Source organism: Poecilia latipinna, unplaced genomic scaffold (assembly GCF_001443285.1).
Source record: "Poecilia latipinna isolate Pla-1442-1.1 unplaced genomic scaffold, P_latipinna-1.0 Scaffold3024, whole genome shotgun sequence".
NCBI lineage: Eukaryota > Metazoa > Chordata > Actinopteri > Cyprinodontiformes > Poeciliidae > Poecilia > Poecilia latipinna.
This window is the reverse complement of record NW_015115640.1, coordinates 15,010-32,902: the sequence shown is the minus strand read 5'-3', so window position 1 is coordinate 32,902 and position 17,893 is coordinate 15,010. Positions and strand designations below refer to the sequence as shown.

The 17,893-nt window shown below is 37.5% G+C and overlaps 1 long non-coding RNA gene across 1 annotated transcript in view; it reads left to right on the top strand.

Annotated features, from left to right (window-relative positions):
* The first annotated feature begins 16,193 nt into the window (after positions 1-16,193).
* LOC106939908 (uncharacterized) overlaps positions 16,194-17,893 on the top strand; it is a 13,018-nt gene continuing 11,318 nt past the window's right edge. The window contains exon 1 of the long non-coding RNA XR_001422946.1: positions 16,194-16,205. This is a non-coding gene — a long non-coding RNA (uncharacterized LOC106939908). The remainder of the gene's footprint in view (positions 16,206-17,893) is intronic.

The following is a 17,893-nucleotide window of genomic DNA, read 5'->3' as shown; positions in this document are numbered from 1 at the left end:
TTGTGACTCTCCACATGCTAAGCTAAGCCCAGCATTGATGCTAATTTTTAGCATCAAACACTATGTTCCAACCAAGGGGCACACTTTGGCAGGCTCTGTTTAAATTTCTTCAGAAATTTTCTAGTTTAAAAATCTAATATTGCCAGTATTATTTTTAGTTAAACAACTTTCAGAGTAAGTCAGAGTCAATCTCTCAGAATCACATTTGTGTCCTGTAGGACAAGCCGTTTGTTCTTAGCCAATTGGTAGTAAATAAACATCTGTAATCAATAAAAAACAAAAGGTTAGTATAAAGAATTATACGATGAATGATAAGCAAACAGTTCTTTGAATTAGATTCTCTGCTTGCACATTTATCATATCTGATATTTCTCTTTTAATTAATCATAATCTTGTTGAGCGTGCCTACCTTTTTCTATGGAAACAAAACAACCTGCTTGCACAGAGCACACACATTCCCAGCGAGTGGTCTACACATTGCAGTGCACATGCTGAAACTAACTTCCCCACAAAATTTCTACCTTGCCTGTTGTGGCACGGTCAGTTTTGATAGGCAAGAGGAATATACATACTAATAAGATTCCAGCATATGAAAACCACTACTACAAGTCAATATCCCCTTGGGAATGTTGGGCAAGGCCTTTTTGATGTTCGGTATGACAAGAAAACACCTTCAAGTTCAGTCATTTTCCATTTTACTATAACTGACCTGGATGGTGTTAAGCAAACTATTTTGTTTACTTCAGAATCATGAAACGCCTTATGTAGGTGCAGCAGCTGGCTCATCAACAACTTGAGGTGCTTTCCCACCTGATGCAATTTGTTCAACTGGAGACCAAAAATGTGATTTTGGCTTCCAATTGAAGTCAAAATTGGTCAGCATCACAGTTTGATTACACATTCACATCTCCCCAAAGGTCCTGGATTTTATAGGCACACAAACTAGATTTTGATCGAACATAATATTTATTCGTAGTTTCAGAAAAAAATAATCAATTCTGCTGCAAAGTGTCTAGGTTTAGCCTTGAGATATAAATTTTGATCCAGTAAACCAATTAATTAAGTATTTACCTACACTGTGATTTTTTAATTAGGACTTCGAACTCGAACCTGAAAGATCAACATGACCTTCTTCCGCACATGCAAGCAACATCTTGCTTGATAACCAGCAATAAATGTTTTTGAACTGAAAAATCCCACTAAACTCTATCTCATAATATATTCTAAAACTAAACCATAAAAATTAATCTGACAATTAAGTAGACTGAAACAATGCTGTATCCCCCATAAAATGAAACATGCCAATCTGTCCTGCAGCGTCTCAGAGCCTGTGCTGCCAGGCTGGGAGGCACCAGTCATCACTTTACCATCTACTTCCTCTCTTAACACCATGCTACCAACTCCTTCTCAGGAGGGTGCAACATGGCTAATGACCCATTTGACTGCTGTTTTCAAGCAACACTCTTCTGTTATCACCTAGTTATATTGCTAGAAAGTGGTTCACAGCACATCACAGCTGTCATTGGTCTCTGTGTGAGAAGGAGCTGCTGCAACTCTAAGCTTCAGTTGAAGTATTTGTGTAATGCAGTGACTTTAGAAGAGAACAGATTATTGGAGCATAATTCTGACAGAGCACCACCTGATGTGTAACTCATTCTCTTTTCCTGTTGTTGGGCTTTGTCTTTTCAAGCCACCCACACATTCTCACATATCTTCTCCTTGGTGTCTCTGTGTTAAAGTGAACAACCAACCACTACATCTAGCAGACAGCCTACACCTGTAAGTCAGCACAAGTATAAAAGGCTCCTGCTATGTTCTCACATCTACTGAAACGTATCTGTTCAGGCTTTAAAATTTGAAATGCTTTCTGGGTAATTTCCGATTTACTTAATACTTTTAATGAAGAGCTCCTTGAAAAGGCAAGTGGAGAAGAACAGGTAAAAGAAGCTACATAGAAACTCAAGATGCACAGAACATGACGGGAAGGGAAGTCTTGCAGCAAAGCAAAACAATGCAAAAATTTTACCATGCAGAGTAAGGTGAGAAAGTTGGTGACAGATTACCTTTTAAAAAATGCACTCAATGTGAAACATTAAGATGCCTTGGCTGATAAACTGGTGGTGATTTAGAAACAGAGCATTATGTTACACCTCACACCGGTGCTGAAATCGTTACTGTTAAATTAATCGAGCCTCTTCTCTGCTGCTCCCCATATCCATCTCAGGATATATTCCCATTGATCTGTTGGGGGGAAAGGGAAGTGGATGTTTCTCTCCCAGGAGCAGCCGGAGAAGTGAAACCATAGTAAAGCACACACTGTAATGAGAAGGACTTCTCGCCTCTCATCTTGATTTATTTGTGGAAGGGTAAAAAAGGAGCAAGCCGAAAACCAGGATCACATCTCTTCTGAATGATATATTAAATAATTATAAGGGCAATCAAATTTCCTCAATTAAATGTTCCACTGTACAGTAGATGAAGAAGAAAACAACCCTACATGTAAAAAGTCACAAGTTGACATGATGTTCTGATGTGTATTAGGTTAATGTCTCCAACTACAAAAGAGCAACCCGTTTTAAACAGTAACCCTTTCTTCTAATGAACAGTTATTTTGCCTTTTGTCTAAAGACTATCAAAGAAAATCCCCAGATTTTTTTAATTTTATTTCAATCTATTAATCAAAAGGACAAACTAGTAGAAGCAAGACAAAACACACAAGCACAGGAATTCTGACTTTCCCGGTCTGATCTATACTGGGTGGAGATAAAGATGGGAATGATGGACGGTTCTATATTGAGCTACAGTTGTGGATACTGACAGCAGTTCATTGAGACAAGAGCTCATTACCTGTCCAGGCTCCAGCCAATTTACAGTTTTTCTTGAGGTCTGACCTGTAGGTTCCGATTTGGACTAGTTCACACAAGTTAATTGATAGAGTTTGTTTTGTGAAGAACTTCAAAGATTATCCCCATGGATTAATCAAAGCGTATTCTGGGCATATTTTGGATGTATATTTGGGAAATTGTGGAAGAAATTGCACAAAGAATTTACCACATTAATAGGCATTTGTGTCATATACATTGCCCAGAGCATCACAAAGGGGTTGATTAATGGTAATAACACAGTAGATGGTGGTTAGTGTAATTTTTCCTGTAGTGTCGTCTTAAGACAGTGCAGATCCTCAAAGCCAGAAAAGAACCCCCACAAAATATGATACACTAAAGTGATTACAGATAGCTTCCTCTGGTATTATATTACACCAGTTCCATAGAAATAAAAGATCTACTGATCTTGTGTACTGGTACAGAAGACCCATTAACTGGATTGTTTCAAGCTCCATTGCCATGCATTGCATGGAGGCACCTATTATTCTACACCTCAAAATAACTACCGCTCCTCTCAACAACCGATTTTGACCAGGACACCCAGGAAACCGTCCTCTCTGACACATCCAGTTCAACACCACATTCAGTGTGTGAGTCGCATGAGGACTCTACAGTGGCGAGGTCCCGAAAGGAAATGCTTGAAGTGAGTACAGATTATAGTTTAATATTAACTTGGCATTTATTATTTTCTTATATTGCCTGGACTGATGCAGACTACTGTCTAGAGCAGTGTTTCTCAACCTTTCTCGGGCCAGCGCCCTCCTAGCCTTTATCCAGGTCCCTCACCGCCCCCCACTTTTGTTTTTCAGCGGAAAAACAAAAGTTCCAGATCCTTTTAATGCCATACAAATATGAGACATAAACATGGATTATATCTTTATATAGATCTGTCTAATGAATTATCAGATTACTAGTTTTACTGGACAGAAATTACAAAGAACAAATCTGGTTCTTAATCAAATCCTAATGAGTCAAATTGAAAGTGTCATGGAGTCATCAGCTTCATGACATTAACACTGACATGAAAAATAATATTGAAGAAATAAATATATCAAATCTAATTAAAAACATAAATAAGTGATAAGTTATTTACTGTTATGGTCTGTAAGATATATTTATTCTCAGTACTAGATGTGGTCTATGTTCTTGCCATACAGTCCTCTGTATTAATTATTGCTCTAATGGTCTTGCCATACCAGTTCATATACAAAACATTTGTACAAAAATACCAGACAAAGTGAATCACAGCAGCATCATCAGTCAGTGCAATGATGAACTGATGCGGTGAAGCTACTAGTAGCAGGAGAGGAGCTGCGCCAAGAAGCTACAAACACTGAATAGAAGAAGGAGAGCTGCCATCGATACAGTTGCAGCCAAACGTGTTTTACCAAGTTGTTCAAAGTCTAAACTGGCATTGTTGTGCATATAAGGTGTAAAGTTTACCTTTGACAGAGACGCCCCACAAAGGAATCCCAGTGCCTGCCTTTTGTAAAGTTTTCCGCCAGCGCCCCCTACAGTACTCTGAACGCCCCCTGGGGGGCGGTACTACCCACGTTGAGAACCGCTAGTCTAGAGTCTAGACTAACACGGAATTGTTTGTGTTACAATGTAACAATGTAACATTTCTGGGCAACAATGTGACACTTAAAAACAATAATGAATTTCGTCTGATGCAATACATATGAAGACCTCTTTTTTTTATTTTTTATTTTTTTGCGAACTGTGTATTTCTTGTCCACATCTGTTTCCGGGTAACTCCTGGACTTTGGCCAAAGCTAAGGTTAGCTTCTGATTTTATCTTCCGAAACAGCGAAACGGCAAAAGGGCGATTCCACCTTATTTTCACTATAGTCTATTTTTTTTTTCTAGTTTAAATACCATAATATCTAAACATTTAATATGTTTAGATATTCTCATTATGTGTCACAGGTGTTTATTGTGGACAGATATGACTGGCTGTCATATCTGTCATTTTCAACTAGTTATTTTGTCTGCGTTGCTGAAAAGTAACATCAAACAGTGGACACTGACACAGGAAGGTAGTTTTCTTCCTTACTGAATTTGTTACTGTGCAGGATAATAATAATAATTATTAATTATAATAATAATTGTGTGATCGGTATCGATGATCGGCCCTCATGGGTGATCGGTATCGGCAGGAAAAACCCCCAAAAAACTCTAGTATTAATGGTTATAGTTTACAACCAGAAACCTGAATAAAGTAATTATTACCCTCATAATGGTTTTTAAAATCCAAGTGGATCAGTGATTTTTGTTGTAATTCCATTAAAACAAAAACAACAAAACATCATTTAAATTATTTATTAACTTTAGGGCAAAAAGTAATTTTCTCATTAGGTGCCACAAACCACTGAAACATTTTTGCGAGGGCTGGGAGGTGTTGGATTGTTGTCTATGCTTTCCCATTCTAACAGATTTTCTTGTTATTTAATTCTTCAGATCAGGCTGCAAACCCACGGACAATAGAGGCAGAAGAAAAGGCTCAGCTCAGAAGCTGTATTGCAAGAAGACCTCCAAATAAAAAGAAGAATGGTGGACCTCCTGGAGGAGTCAGAGCGGCGCAATACAGAAAGATTGGATAAGTTTACAGAGACTATGGAAAATATGACAAACTGTATTAAAGATGGCTTCAGTCTCCTTACCAGAATGATGACTCAGCCTCAGCAACTATCATATGCACCTCTTGGGCAAGTTGTCAGAGATCCACAAAGGCCGGGCTACTTTGATACTAACCAAAGGATCCCTTTCACTGCTTCGTCAAGTAGTCATTTATATAGACATGCAGTGCATGGAGATGAATTGTTTGAGCATTTATGAAATATTTTTATAAGTGACTTCTTAAAAACTCTTTACTGGTGTTCTGCTATGTTTTTTTCTTACTTAAGTAGTCTGTTGGACTCTTTAATATTTATTAATATTTTCTGCCCATTTAAATTATTTGCTTATTTCATACAATATATAATTTACAAAATAAAATCTCCTTAATTCCATCATTTTGTTTGTATTAACAGACACACTCAAAGTCCAAAGATGTAAGAAATTTCTATTTTAAATTTTATATTTTATGTTATGATTCTGTGGATCCTCACTTCCCCCACTCTTATGATAATAATTACTTGTACCTCCTAATGAGATATTATCTCATGATTATGATACAATTTTTTTTTTCATCACTGCGGTGAAACGGGCTTCCATATGTTTAAGCATATTAAACCTGTACAGTAATGAAATTGCAAGTAAATAATAATAGTGACATATTATAAAATGTTAAGCCAAAACAAGCTATTAAATGTAAATTGAAATTATTAAATAATCAGTAACAAATATTTACAAAGATGTATTTAATGTATTTCTAAAAATTTTAAAAATGATCTAAACAATAATTAAACTGATATTTCTTAAACCTATACAGTAATGACATTGCAAGTAAATAATTTTAGTGACATATTATAAAATGTTAAGTCAAAACAAGCTATTAAATGTAAATTGAAATTATGAAATAATCAGTAACAAATACATGAAAATTTAAAAATGATCTAAATCAAAAATAAACTGATATCACAAATCTAATAAACACAAGTTTCAAGAAAATGTCAGACAGTGACTAACAGTCTGTAATATTTACCCTTGAGTACAACAGTGTTATCTAAAACAGCTGTTAATAAGGTAAGCTTTAAGGATCCAGGTATTTGGTGACAACTCTTCGAACTAGTTTCCCAGCATTTTGATTAGTGTCTGTTAGATAGTTGTTGCTCTCTGTTGGAGGCTGGTCTTGACGGTCATCCTGTATGACGCCACTAACATGGTGCTCATCCACACCTTCTTTGCAAGATTCGCAGTAATTGTGAAGCACAAAACAAGCATATATGACATGCGGCAGATCCTGAATGTTTATGTCCATGGGTCGCCTCAGGCAGGCAAATCTACCCTTTAGCCGTCCAAATGCGCATTCAATTACCATGCGCGCTTTGCAGAGACAGAGTCCGAAATATTGTTCTTGTGGAGTTACGCCACCATTTGAATATTCCTTCATCAAATAAGGCAGTAGTGGATAGGCAGGGTCCCCCAAAAGAAAAATTGGAATCCGCTCCTCATCATCCACAATTTGCCACTGCAGTGATGGGATTTTTCCACTCTTGAGGTAGGTGTTTATTGTGGAATTAGCAAAGATGCGAGCATCATGAACACTAACAGGCCACTTAACAACAATGTCCATAAATCTGTACTTATAATCACATACAGCTTGTACATTCAGAGAATATTTTCCTTTTCTATTTAGGAAGTCAGTGGAGTTGCTTGAGGGTTGTTGTATTTCTATGTGTGTCCCGTCAATGGCTCCTAAACACTGAGGCATCCCGTGGGCATTTTCAAATCCAGTCACCAGTGCTTGGACATCAGGTTCGGTGAAAGGTAATTGGATGCATTTTGGACCAAGGTTAATAGAGATGGCATAACAGGTTTCTCTTATTATAACGGACACAGTGGCTCGTGACAAACCGAAAGCGTTGGCAGTTTTTTTGGATTCTTCCCTCGTCACTTAAGTAATAAAGTGTACAGGCCACCTTTTTTAAGACGCCAACCAGCGATCTCATGGTTGTCTGTTACCCTTGGATGTAGGGGCGAAGTTTCTCGCTCAAAGCGACCAGGCTTTGCTTGGACAGACGAAAGTTCTCCCTCCATTCTAAATCATCTACTACATTGTTTACAAAGTTATCCCACCATTGACTTGTTCTTCCGGGACGCGTCCAGTAGCGCCTCCTCGACGTGTTTCTTTGTCTCAAACATCCGCTAATTAACGGAGAGGAGCTGTATGAGATTCGTCTTCGATGATTTAAGTACAGAGGTATAAAATAACTACCGTGTTGAAGAGCTGCAGTTAAATTTATAAGAGTCAGAAGCACAAATAATACCCTGTTATCTGGCATTTTCGGCAGTTTCTTCTTCTCTTGAGAGAGCCGTTATGAAATGTGTCATATTATAAATTTTAAAATAGAAAATTCTTAGATCAGTCTGTTAATAAAAACAAAATGTTGAAATTAAGGAGACTTTATTTTGTAATTATACATTGTTTGACATAAGCAAATAGGTACTAGCAAAATTTAAATGGGCAGGAAATATTAAATAAATATTAAAGAGTCAGACTACTTAAGAAAAAAAGATAGAACACCATTAAAGAGTTTTTAAAAAGTCACTTACAAAAATATTTCTTAAATGCTCGAACAATTCATCTCCATGCCTATATACGACTACTTGAAGTTCATACTGATAAACAGAGGATAGATGCTCCCTGCTAAAAATATGTCTTGCCGTCTTTAATGTACTTTCAGCAAACAGCTGAAACAGAGTTGTTTTTGGTTTCACCACTATTTACCTGCTGTTATACATGCCATTGAAAGTACTCTTAAAAGATTTTCTGTTTGCAGTTCATGTGACCAAAAAAGCTGAGGAGATGAAAAGTTAAAACTAAAGTTAGAATGTTACATTTTAACATTTTAACTTCAGGTCTTGCTTATGTCATTTAATTAGCTCTACTTCCTCAAGAAAATAAAAAGGTATGTTCTTTTGTGGGGGAACTTATCTTTTACTGTCCCAGTAACGCCAGAATTAAAAATAGATAATAAAGACTTTGTGGTATTCTGATTTAATAACGTAATTATATTAATTGTATTAACACCAAATGCCAATAGAGGCAGTAGAAGGCCCATAAAGATGCAACTAAGGAGCAGATTTAGAAGTACGCTGACAACTACAGAATTTAAAAAATGTGAGCTGCTCTGAAGTAAATAAAAGAGAAGTTCAAATAAATGCCATCAATGAAAATTCTTCTAAAAACTGAAGATATATCACAGATTTAAAAAGAAATTTAAAACGGAAGGCAGGGGATAATATAGAAAATAGCACCCCCTTCACTGGGCCAGGACCCCTCGACCTCGCTGCCCTGACTAATGCCTAAAGGAAATACGAGGTAAAAATCTAAGCATTTTGAAACCACTTTTATTGAAAGCACCAATATTGAAAGACCAACATTTTTGTAATAAACACATTAATCAGAAATGACCTACTTCAAGAATTTTTTATGGCGAAGAGAACAGGCAATAGCAACACGAACCAACGACATGCAGCGAATGCATATGCAACATAGACATATGCAACATAGACATATGCAACAACATAGTCATATGCAGCAAACACAAATGCAGCAAACACATATACAGCGAACGCATATGCAACATAGACATATGGAACATCTACATATGTATCATCTGCATGCAACATGGACCAACGACCTCTACACACATGGTTTTTACTTATTTATGACACAAATTGAACCCTGTACTAATACAGCACGTTAAGCTTGTTAACAAGTAGCCTGTACACTCTAAAAAAAGATGTTAAAAAAGAACACAAAAAATGTGTTATTAAATTAAAAGCATATTTTGTGTTAATTTTACACATTGTGTGTTAAAATGAATAATATGACACACAGTATGTGTTGAATATTTATTTGAATATTTCAACACATAATTGTGTTAGTTTGTGTTTGTCAGGTACACAAACATGAATCTGAATGGCAGATTAATCTGCCATTCAAATGGTAATTCATCTCAATGAATTTTCCTTTTAATTAATTTATTTCCTTTTAATTTATTTTTAAACTGTGGTTGTTAATTTAGTGTTGTGATGAGATTTAATAATTTTTAAAATGATGCAGAGGTATTTTTGGGGGGAGTAAATCAACACATAATGATTATCACTTTTCATTGAATTACTACTATTCTTACATAATTTTAATACATGGTTATTTATTGTTTGCTAAGAAAATATTCAGCCAGTTTTTTAACATTTACAATAAATAACAATTATTACATATATTAATTAGAAAATATTTGAGCAAAGAAAGTTGATCAAATCAAACGTCAAAGAACAACCTCAAGTCAGCACAAGTGGCCACCAGATAGATGAAGGATCAAGTTTGGATTTTTATTCCCCGCACGCAGCAAACACATGCAGGAGGCAAATATGGAGATCTTATGAAATGCAACTTCAGTAAGTTTTAAATCTGGTTAAACACAATTATATAGTCTAGAATTTGAGGACTCAATGGTTGGAAAAAACGTTATTTTTTGTGCCACTACAGGGCATGCAAAGTTGTAACGTTAATTAATCACTGTGGCACATGAGATGGGGTCACCATTTTATCATTTGTTACAGTTGTCTTTTTTTTGTCCAAAGTTTATTGAAGAGGGTAAAATTTTAAAATTAAAGGTTAAAGGGAGATTGTTGAAGTTTTGGAATAAATGATGAATATTGCAGTAAGAATTTTTAGATGCAATTGTACATTATAGACAAAACGTAATTTCTTTTTTTTTTTAAATAACACCTGCAATTCATTTTCGAGAAAACATCTCAATATTATAAATATTGTACATAAGTGTAAATATTGTCAAATAATTTAGCTTTAAATTAAAATTGGAAGCCTTTGTAATCTACAATGCCTCTTTTTCTGTAAACTGGAAGTTAACAGCTTACAATAAAGCTGTTAACTTTTCTGTAAGTAAACGTGTAAGTTAACGGTTCTGTAAATTCACATAGGCAGTGAAGGAGACACTGACGGTTGGAGCTCTTAACGGATGTTGATATTCGAGTGGAAGCGCCAGTCCTCCGGAGATGTCGGAAAGTCGGTCTGACACGGTAATATTTACTGTTGTTTTAACTCAAAAATGTAACTCAAAAATTAAGATGGGCTGTTAGCGAACTACCTTAAAGCTCAGCTGACAAAAAAAAAAAAAAACAGACATAGAAGTATTTGTAAGATGTTAGCCATGTTAGTACTTTCGAGTGGAACTGACGTTGAGTGTCATACCGGAGTTTTGATCAAGTAAAATTTATGTGGTTGTATTTAACGGCGCATTTCTAAATTAATTGAAATATTAAGATGGGCTGTTCGCGGACGTCCTTAAATTGAACTGCGGTAAAACTCCGGTAGCGAAAAAAAAAAAAAAAAAAAAAACACACAAAAAAAAACAACAACGTAGAAGTAATTGGAACGTTACTTTCTAACTAATCATAACTTCCATGGTAACATTCCATAAAAAGTGTTTAGCATGAGGTACGTGTGTACTGATGCAGCCGTGCTGAAATTTTTACATTAAATACAACCGCAACACTACCAGATTTAGTACATTCATTAAACATGACCTAGTAAGTATTGTTTTTTGTTGACACTTTGTAATTTCTTTTTTTGTAAATGTGGATTTGTACATTTACTGTGTATCACAGCAATAAGAAGATGTTTTTAATGTTTTGGTTTTTGTTCACTTTCAGAGGAGGCTTGTTACAGAACACTCGTGGTACTAACACACCTTCTGCCCCCTGTTAGTGGAAGACAATGTAGCGTCAAGGATACAATAACACACCTTCTAGATTTTGTGCCGGTAGGTGTTTATCCTTTGACAAATATTATTTTAAACAGAAATTACATTGAATTCCTGATCATTTCACCAACAAATGTGTTTTGTTTTATTTCTTTTTTTTGTTTCAAAGACTGGAACAAGAATAGCATCCCTTTGGAATGATTCCTGTACTTCATCAACAAACCATCAGCCCCAGCTCATCTGCATCGGTAATCCGCGGTCGTCAAAGCAGTATGTCATCATTGCGAAAAATGACAAAGTCACCATCCCCCTGGACGATGGACTCACATGTGCTGTGGACAAGCTTTTTAAGCTGTACTGGGTGTGTAACTTGTCTTATCCATCCCAACTTGGACCTGTCTTTACATTTTTTGAGTACATCTATGATCTTCCATTCTCCACACGAAGAAAAGCAAGGGTGATTGAATTGATTGGACAACTTAAAGCTTGTAAATGAAATGTATTGTTGTCCAAAATGTAAGAACCTGTATTTGGTGAAGTTGTTCATTTTCTGGCACATAATGACTCCATTTTTATCTTTGTTCAAATACTAAATGTAATATACTTTGATAATCATTTTTATGAATATGTAGTACAAAAAACTAGTGATTATGAACTGATCACGCTTGCAGAAATTTGTGATTTCCATCCTTTAGATGTTATGAGGAGTTTTGTTAACAGAAAGCTGTTTGTGGCACCAAGATACAAAATATCGTATTTTGATTCATGACTGTTCGGTATTGAAAATGGAGGTTTAAATTTGAGTGCGATTGAAAATCTCACGAATGTTTAAAGGGACAGGAATTTATTTTCATTTCTCTTTCATGAAGTTTGTCATTATTTTCATCCATGTTCCCTTTTGTACATGTTATTGTATTTAACATTAGAAAAAGTGCTATTTTGTTAGCTTGGTGATTTCAATTTCTATTTAAATTTTTTAATATTTTAACTATAAATTGTAGCTGTGTCAACTTTGTTATTTCCCTGATTGTAATAAAAGAATCTCTAATATCAACAATTTGAATTGTCAATTTTTATAAGGTCTAATCTATGAAAATACATTCTACACATTTGTGTTTCAAAATAACACATCGACACATATTTTGTGTTGATTTAAGTGACACAATACTTGTGTTAAAATGACAGACACAAAAATTGTGTTACAAATAATACGTCATGTGTTGTCCTTGAGCTGATGCGGCACGTGTTAAAATTTAACACATCATGCGTTGTTTTTACCACATCTGTTCTAAGAGAGTAGGCTACTGATGTTGTTGTCTATGTTCAGCTACGTAGATTCATTTTGTGCCCCCAAAATAAGTCAATGCCCCCTGTTAAACTAGTCTGGAGCCGGGGCTGGTCCGTAGTTCTCTAGATAAGAGCGCTGAACAAGCAGCCGAGTATTTTGCCACCTGGGCGGTGCGGTGTGGTGAAGAGACACTGAGGGAACCGTATGTGATGGGGAAACAATAACACCAGCATTGTGAGTAGTTTCTTCTTCTTCTGTGGATTGTAGGAAGCAGCTATGTTTTGCGTCATACTGACGAACAGATCCGTTTTCTCTGTTTACACGACAACGGAAAACGGTACGTTTCAGAAACATCGCACTCTGGAAGCCGTTTTCAATCTGTGCCGTTGTCAGAGAAAACATTTGGTGGTTTCATGTAAATGCACACTACAAACGCAACAAAACTCTTCCGTTTTCCCCCGAAATCGTTGTCGTGTAAACGGGGCCTCAAAATAGACATAGAATTGTGGGTCTGCATCCATAGACATCATGTCTGTATCCTTCACCATAGACATAATATAAGAGCCTTATATTATGTCTATGTCCTTCACGGCCCACGATATCCCATAATTCATTGCGGGTTCCAACTGGGCGTTCAGGCAGAGCGTCAATGGCGGTGAATAGCGACAAATTATTTAGCTTTATAACACTTTAAATGACAACGTGATTTGGTACAACGTTTTTAGGCGAGAATGTAAGTGTGTAAATCTCAAATATCTGCTCGGTTCATCAATACATCACCTAATTGCAATATTGCTCTGACATTTTCGGACCTGTCTGCTACCGCTGCGTTAACAGCCAGCTCCCCTCCAGCTGTCAGCTGGCCGGGCGCTCCAGGTTCGGTACACCGAGAGAAAACGCCTAACTCCTGGCACATTGTTATAAAAACTCCCGCTAGCTTTCCCCAATGAGTGGGAGTTCAACGCCGATATTATTCAGACAGGTCTGGTTGAAAATGTTTGGTTTATAAAGTATTTCAAAGCAGAGCACATCGGTTTGATTCATTAATTAAAGTTAAACCTTCAAACATAATAGGTTTATTTAACCGTAATTTCCTATCTGCAATGTGGAAAGTATTATATTTGTAAATGAATAATTTGTATTCCTTGTAGAAAAGTGCAATACACATTTGAACATTTTAGAATCAAAGTAAGAGATTTCCTTTTTACTATGGAACATCCTTCACTATAAAAGTTGAAGACTAATAGAAATCAGTAATACATGACTGAAAAACAAACTTCGGCTCCGTTTTTTTTTTTTTTTCTTCTCCGCTCTCTGCTTCACGCTGTCACGGTTGCTTGGCAACATGAGTTACGCTGAGCTGGGGGCGGGGACAGTTGGTGAAGCTACACCTGTCCGAATCCACAGGTATTTTTCTTCCGGTCTTAGTTTATTCCCGGCCTTCGAAGGACCCGTCCTACGTAGACCAGTCCTTCGAAGGATGCAGACCCTGAATTCGGACACAGCCATGGTCTGCCCCTCTGTGCTCACTCACATGACAGTTGGCAGAGAGCAGAGCTGCCCTTTAGAACTACAATGATGGCGGAATGTCAGAACTAAAGCAGGGTTTCCCCCAGAAAACTTGCTAACTCTGGTGGTCAGGGTGCCAAGGCGGTCCACCAGTGGTCCACCGTGTTTTTGTATTAAAAGACATTAAGGTGACAGGAAATTTAAAAATATCACTTGGTAATTATACTTTTTTTTTTTTTTTTACGTAACATCGCCAGTGAAACACTACTTAAACCCACACCTAGTCTTAAAAACAACAAATCAAAATATGCAATTAAAATGAATATCAATTATTTGCACTTTTGTTTAATCCAAACTAAGTCAGCAGCTCCATCAGACCCCCAGGGCTTCAGGGACTCCATAAATGCTAATATTTTAACACAGACCACAGATACATAAATGTAACACTTGTTTATTGAGATGATCAATGCTGCTAAATTTGATTAAATTTCAGCATACATAAATTGAAAGATTTGAAATTGTTTAACATTTAAATGTAAGATTTTAAGGAGCTGGGAAGTTTACTTTGTAAAAGTTCAAAGAACAATATTCAGTTAGATTCTTTTGTTACCCTAGTTGCAATCTGATGCTGTGAGTTTAATCTTTAAGTTTGAGCTCTGTTCACAAATACAATTTAGTAAACTGCAATTATAACTGATTGCTTTTTAGGTTGGCCAGTTAAACTACTCCCCCTCTCTCAGATTAAATCCAACACATCTGTTAGAGGTGCTGATGTTTTCAGCAACAAAAGGGGCCCCTAAATCAAATTCTGCTCCAGGCCTCATACAGCCTTGGACCGGCCCTGCATGATGAGGTAATCTGCTGCACTACGCAGAGATGCGCAGCAAACGGGAGATTTAATTCAATGCTGCTAATGTGGCTTTAGTAGCTCTTTCATTTCATGTCTGTTGAGTTTTTAATAAGCGTCACAGAAACTATTCTGGTTGATCAAGTTTATGAGACGAGTTTCTCAGATCTCCGTGCGGCCGCGCAGATTAATTCTGTCTGACTAAGTGGACAAAGCATTTGATACGGTTTGATGCATTATGTAACCGGAAAAATAATACTAAAAATAATAATATAATAATATAAAATCAGCATAATGCATTACAGACAGGATAGCGCGAAAGCTCCTCACCAGGCTGAGGATCAGGTTAGCACTAGTTCGTTAACACACCGGCCAACCGGGAACACTTTATCAGCGCCGGCGGAGCCAGGCGCCGGGCAGTGTGTTGAGATGGAAAAGCCGCACAACATTCTTTGTTCACAAATATAAATAATTGAACTGAAAGCACGACTACAAGTTATTCCTGCAGTTCATGTAGAGCTGCGCAACCAGAGCTCTACATGAACTGTAGTCATGTCCTACCTTTAAACACTTTGGTGTTTAAAGGTAGGACTTTAAACACCAGAGTGGTGTTTAAAGTCCTACCTTGATCAAAAACTCTGGAAAGAATCATAAATCCTCACAGGGGATTGATGTAAATATCCATACAGGTCAGCCCGTATCCAGTTAGAGTGAAAGGAGGCGTGTGGGATCCGCACTGAGGTAAACTTAATCCAGCTACTGCAGTGCGCGAGGCAATGCACAGAGGCGCCAGCGGTGTGATTGGTCCGGCTTTAAATGCATAAACTATAAACCTATCTTCTATAAACATATCTTTTAGGAATAAATCTGCCCCGCCAGTGAAGCGCTCAGAGCAACAGAGACGCTTACAATCCGGCTTTCAAAAAAAAGAAGAAAAAAAAAAGTTTATTTTTTATTATTATTATTTTCCTAAAAACATAAACAAGAAAGGCTTAGCCTGGCGGTGGCACTAGGAAAGGATGGCGGGCCGCCAGGCCTATAATACACTGGGGGAAACCCTGTAAAGAGATGGCAGAACACTTGGGGTGCGTTCATACTGCAGCCTGAAGTGACCCAATTCCGATTTTTTGGCAATTCCGATTTTTTTGCCGGGGCCATTCACGCTACCAGTAAATGCGACCTGTATGCGTTCTGCAGTGTGAACGGGCAAACAACCTGAAAGTGTCCTGCATGCGCTCTAGAGGGCACATGCAGGACGCAATAGCGTCAGCATTCTCAGTGTTCTGTCAACTGCCATAAAAATAAGTGCTCAGTGTTCGCGGAAGTAAACATGGAGGCTAACGGTGGAGCTTAGCTTACATATTTGAAGTTGTTGTCCGGCCGGAGCAGCATATTAACAACTTAATCCTCATATAATCCGTCATGGTTGTTGTTTTTCTTCCCACTTGCGTTCATCAGGACACAGAATAGTGAGATTTGTTGAGAATCAGTGACGTTCAGTTCGGATGTAGGCGGCCTGGACGTTAGGTCGCATTTGAATCGGATACGTATCGGATATGGGTCACATTCGAAAAAGAATCCGACCTGTGCTGTTCACACTGCCATGAAAAGATCAAATACAGGTCGCATTACGTCAAAAAAATCGGAATTGGGTCACTTCAGGCTGCAGTGTGAACGCACCCTTGGTTACTACAGAGGAGGGCTGAGTCGGCAGTTATTAAGAACTACAGTGACGGTGGAACACTGAGTTACTACAGAGGGCAGAGCTGGCATTTAGAAATATAAAAATAGCACCTTAACGGAACACTATAACACTTAATATAGACAAGATGGCAAAAGAGCAAAGGAAGTAAGTACCACATGACTCGTGGAACTTGATACCCCTTAACTGACAACCACATTTGACTGTCGAAATGAAAACATCACATACCCTCCAAAATAAAAGACTTCACATTTCTCACAGCAGATAATTGCTGTTTTGGGCATTACATTGACTGGTTAAACCCAACCACTGTTACAGATGGGATTAGCGAAAAGATGGGAAATGAAGCTTACTGAAAATTTAAAAATAAAAGCCTGAATATTCCTCTCAGGTTAGTGCACCGTCTTACTAGGCAGTGCACTATTAACTTTTACCATAAAATAAACATTTTAGCCATTTCTTTCTCCCAGGTTAGTGCCCTGTCTTGCCTTCCTCCTCTAACCCTAACCCTCACCCCTGTCCCAGTATAAAAGGTGAGCAACATTGTGTTCAATGACAAGCAAGCACCATTCCAGGGAATCTTTAGGAATTTCTCTGCGTCTTTGCTCTTTTTACAATTACACGGCAAAAACAATAATATGTTTATTATTGACAGAAATGCAAACAATCTTTATAAAATGGTAATAAAAAACAGCCTCCTGTCTGGACTGGAGACAGTCCGAACAGTTTTACCTTAACTTGCATTTAAATTAAAGATATCCGTTTAAAACATCCCTCCTTACCCGTCTTCTCCTAAGTGAAATTACTTTTATTATATATATATATATATAAAAAAATAAAAAATTCCCCTCTCACCCTCCATGGGTGGTCTCTTTCATCCTCTGAGCTCGGGTCCTCTACCAGAGGCCTGGGAGCTTGAGGGTTCTGCGCAGTATCTTGGCTGTGCCTAGAACTGCACATTTCTGGACTGAGATGTCTGATGTTGTTCCTGGGATCTGTTTGAGCCACTGCTCCAGTTTGGGGGTGACTGCCCCGAGGGCCCCGATGACCACAGGCACCACTGTGGTCTTCACCTTCCAGGCCTTCTCCAGTTCCTCTCTGAGGCCCTGGTATTTCTCCAGTTTCTCATGCTCCTTTTTCCTGATGTTGTGGTCACTTGGTATTGTTTCATCCACCACAACGGCTTTCCTCTGTTCTTTATCCACCACCACAATGTCCGGTTGGTTCGCCATTACCATCTTTGTCTGTCTGGATCTGGAAGTCCCA